At 31.5% G+C, this 4,925-nt stretch overlaps 1 long non-coding RNA gene across 6 annotated transcripts; it reads right to left on the bottom strand.

Moving 5' to 3' along the window:
* Window positions 1-263: 263 nt before the first annotated feature.
* On the bottom strand, window positions 264-4,175 carry LOC115241344. 6 transcript variants are annotated; one of them, XR_003884886.1, is made up of 5 exons: window positions 3,648-4,175; window positions 3,388-3,539; window positions 3,073-3,184; window positions 1,203-2,916; window positions 264-740 (listed from the first exon to the last, which is right to left on the bottom strand). It is a non-coding gene; the product is annotated as an uncharacterized LOC115241344 (long non-coding RNA). The 6 variants fall into 6 exon arrangements; XR_003884884.1 differs by having other exon boundaries at window positions 3,687-4,175; XR_003884885.1 differs by having other exon boundaries at window positions 3,850-4,175.
* Window positions 4,176-4,925: the final 750 nt, after the last annotated feature.

The raw sequence follows: 4,925 nt of genomic DNA, 5'->3' as shown, positions 1-4,925 counted from the left end.
TAAAATGAATGAAATGAATGAAACAGTAAATATATCATTAAATATAATTTGTCAATAACGAATAATTGTCAATAACAATAAAGAATAAGTACAATAATGAAAATATGTTATAAAATGAATGAAACAGTAAATATATCATTAAATATAATTTGTCAATAACGAATAATTGTCAATAACAATAAAGAATAAGTACAATTTAAACAATAATGAAAAACGTATATAAATATTAATACTTTTTGTTTGTCAATTTTTTCATTTTTTTCTGAGATTTTCTTTTATAATTTTCTGTATTTATTCTTTTATTAATTTTTCGCAAACGAATGTAAGTTCGCGTTCTAATGAGGCATAATAGTACCTCTACAGGTATCATTAAAGTCTGTTTGTTTTTTCTCACTTTTTTAGCAATTATTTTAAAAATTCCGGATTTTTTACTGTTAAATGAATCATGAAATTTTTCAAATTCTGAATTCATTATTTCTGCCGTTTTAATCAATTTAATGGAAGGACTAATCATTCCTCCTTTCGAAATATGATAAATCCAGTCTTCATCTGAATTAGCTAGTAGTTTTGTAGGAGTTTCTAAAAATGGGTATTTATTTCGGAACCTAGATGCTGCGTAATTGGCAATATATTTTAAACCTTCCTTCTGTATAACATCGGATGCATTTATAAATCTTCAAATTGCTCTGGAGGATAGAATTCTTCAGGATCGGGCGAATAATTAAAGTAGCTTACGTTATCTATGTCAGAAACAGTAATATTGACGATTATAATTATTGGCGTTTTTTAATTCATCGATTGCTCAATCGCATGATGCGCAAATACAGCATTTGCAGCCAAGTGTTGCATTTGCGCATTATGCGATTGAGCAATTGATGAATTAAAGAACTCCTCATATAGTGATAAACAATAATAATTTATTAGCGAAAAAATGTTTCATATGTTTAAGTGTACTCATATGAATACAACACAATTAACACAATGAACTTTTATACACTACGTTATTAATACCACGATAGAAATGATTAATACGTGGTTAATATCATAATAAAAATTTCTATCTTTAATTTCTATCTTTAAAAGTAATTCTTACATAATCATTACAATTACCACATTGATGACTTACCAATTAAATAGTAAATATCAATACAATATATATTTCAGTATATGCAGTCAATACAATTATAAATTTAATAGCTTACCAATATTATTGTATTCAAATTCTTCCAAATCAATATTCTTATCTGTCTGATATTCTTCAGTGAATTCCTCCGAAATGTTGCAAAATTGTATTTCTTTAATGGTTTTATAATCCAATTGATTATTATTTTCTGTATTCTCTTCATTGCTATTAGATAATTCATCAGACATACTAGTAAGGCAAGTTTCATTATCTATCAAATTTTGCACAGTGTTACTTCCTTCAGTAAAAACGTCTGTCGGATGCTTTCCTAATATGTACCATCGGAATCTGTATCTAAGATCGAGTGCTGTCGGTCTGTCATTACAAGCTTTCATTGCTCGTATGTACGCAAATAGATTCTCTACTACATCCTGATTGAGCCGAGTAGTCATTATGTATGTCACAGGATACTGAGTATTTTCGAACATCATTTTCATATCATTATATAAATTTTTTAATGACTCATTACTTATTAAAATTCCTTTTTAAAAAGAAAGTAAATTGCTCCTTTTCCCAACTCGCATATCTTTAACAAGTAACGAAACTTTAGCCAAAAGTTCGTTTTGTTTCTCATCATTTATGCCATACTCATGCATTCCAGAATGTGAGCCGAATTTACTCGAAGAATTGAATAAATCAAACCTGTCGTTAAATAGTCTAATAAATTTTGCGGTTTCAGACCATTCCAAACAATCCTCTATAAATCCTTTCTCGCCACATCATTCTAAAGCGGTAGCATTTGTGTTAGAAAAAACCTGTGTGGCAAGTTTGACGTTTTGTCGCTGCGTTCCCTTTACGTCTAGGTGAAATCGCGACAATTTATGAACAATTTTTAGATTATTGCCATTAATTTGAATTAGCCTTTCTAGGTAGGTTTTACTTATGTAATGACCATTTATGTAAAATCCGGAGTCAAATAAATTGTTACATAACAATTTTATTAGGTGCGGTACATCGATAAATACGTTTATTTTTATTTCTTCATCGCATGGATGTAGAAAGTACGTTTTACCTTCCACACTATCAATGCCCAGTTCATTGAGTAACCTTTGATTTGTTGGCCCTAAATCACAGGTTACCGCAACAACCGTGTAACCAATCTCATGCAATTTAGCAATTATAGTTGTTAATATATGTTTGGTCATGTTTTGGTCAAATTCATTCATAATAAACAGGTTGCTTCCATTTGGTGAACAAACCTCTGGAAACAGCAACTTGACGTTTTTCGTGCGGTCCTATGACTCTTTCCTGTCTCCGTTCAATTGCTGCTTGGTTGGATAGATGAATTTCATCAAAATATAATGTGGTTATTTTGTCCATGTTAATCATGTTTTGGCCTTTATGTTTCATAATAAGGAAAACATGTTCCAAAATACCATTGTCAACATTGAATGTAACAACCCATCTACGAAGTGTCGACAATGCGGGGAGTGGCACATTCCGTGCTTTCTGTAAATATCTGTAAGCTTTAGGACTTACAGTGCGTATGGATATTGCAGCAGCTATATCCTCTGACGACCAATGAGTTTTTTTCTTATGCGGATTTAACAACAACTTAATTTGTCCGGAAGTAAATATCGAACTTAAAATTTTTCGTACTCTTATGTCTGAATTTACTTTTACGCGTTTTCGTTGCTTAAAAAGTTCCCCTTCTAAATATTTATTTCGGGCTAATAATCTTTGGCACATTCTTTGTACATTTCTGCTCTGTTTTACAGTTTTTTCTTTGGCATCTGAAATTTCATATAAATCAAAATAAAAACAATATTATATTAATAATGAAAATACAATTATAAATTTACAGATAGTTATAAATTTACAATATATGAGTGATACTAAAAATGTAATATAAGAAAATCGGTTTTGTGTATTTTTGTTACAATTCTTACCGGTATCAAATGATTGGGAATATGAAGAGTCATTAAAATTCTGCAATTTGATGTTCTACATTCGATTGTCCTTCTGCACCAATTGACTGAGCCGTTATAGTTTCATCGGGTACTGAAATAATAAAAGGTAAATAATATTTCACTAATACAACAAATAATTGTAATTAGATAAAAGGATAAATTTAATATTTAAAATATAAATGTATAATTTATAACAGTGATAATTCAAAAGAATAGTTAGATAGTAGAATAATCACATGTATTTTACGTACAAAGATTAGTACATTTAGGAACATGCGATAAATGAAGTATTACCTTTATTCACAACTGATTCTAGATATTCCGTTGGAATTGCATCTGCTCTTAGTTTTCTGGTTTTTTGGGCGTATGTCCTACTCCCAGAACAGATCGAAATCATGAAGCTTCTTTATATACACTTGCATCAAAGAGGATCGAACAGATACGAGCTATACACATATAAAATATTTATTATTATAAAAACAATATTTATTATTATTGTTTTTGTTATTATTATTTATTTTGTTAACAAATACAATAGTATTAACACACGCAACTAGATAGAATAAATGTTTATTTAACATATCATTTTTTACATCAATATTTTCATTTTTGCAAATAACTTTCCACTGGTCACTTATAATTGGATCTGTAGGAAATCTAAAAAACTTAAGATTTTCTGTCCCTTTTCCCCTTGTAACTTTGGCAATTTTTTACTGCACATGAAGGCATATTAATATCAATTCCAAATCAACACACTCGTATAATTAATCCGGTATTGCAGTACAGACGTCCAAAATTAAGGTTACGTGCCTTTCGACATAAACACAGGAATTTAAAAATGGAGGCGGCTGGTACAATGCGCACAACGATGCGAAAACGCGTCCTCAATATGAGCACACCTTACTTTCTTTCCATCATGGTATCCCGTATCTCGGCCGTAAAACGATACACTAGACGCTAGAGGAACAAGGATCGCGTGATTGTCGATTTTTTTCTATCCTTTCTCTCTGCGATGCGTCCGTGCAAGCAATGCAATGGTTTGTACGTATACAGACATACACCTATACATCGAGATTGAGAATTTATTCCTCAGCGTTGGTAACCCTGAAACCGGAGTTTTACATGTTTACCGCGCGAGATCTCCAATATCAATTCGGAGTTCGTCCGTCATTCCTGTCGACCCTTAAGGGCCGTGGCACACAAAAAAACTTAAACAGTAAGACTTAAGACTTATGAATTTCATCCATACGGAATTTTCAGCATTGCTTACGTTTCAATATGGTTGCCTTACTGTTCGATCGTGATTGGTCAATTCGTTTACGTCTTAAGTCTTACTGCTTAAGTTTTTTTATGTGCCATGGCCTTATGGCAGCCATATTAAAACGTAAGTAACGCTGAAAATTCCGTATGGATAAAATTCTTAAGTCTTAAGTCTTAGTGCTTAAGTTTTTTTGTGTGCCACGGCCCTAAAACTTAAGAATTTCTCATCCATACGGAATTTTCAGCGTTGCTTACGTCTCTATATGGCTGCCTTTATCGAGGCTACAATAGTTTTTGAGTTATAAGTGATTAAAGTTTGTCAATAATATTGTGTAGAATTTGCGTCCTCAATTTCAGCGTTGCTTACGTCTCTATATGGCTGCCTTACTGTTCGATCGTGATTGGTCAATTCGCTTACGTCTTAAGTCTTACTGCTTAAGTTTTTTATGTGCCCGCGCCCTTAGCCGTGTTAGTGGTGGTGAATAACATATAATAAATACGGAAAAACAAAACTGCTAAATTTTTACAACGCATTGAAATTTTTTATATTTTTCAAACAGTTGGTAGCTATG

This window comes from Formica exsecta, unplaced genomic scaffold (genome assembly GCF_003651465.1).
Source record: "Formica exsecta isolate Colony F162 unplaced genomic scaffold, ASM365146v1 scaffold477, whole genome shotgun sequence".
Taxonomy (NCBI): Eukaryota; Metazoa; Arthropoda; class Insecta; order Hymenoptera; family Formicidae; genus Formica; species Formica exsecta.
The sequence above is the reverse complement of the archived record's forward strand: the minus strand, read 5'-3'. Positions and strand labels throughout refer to the sequence as shown.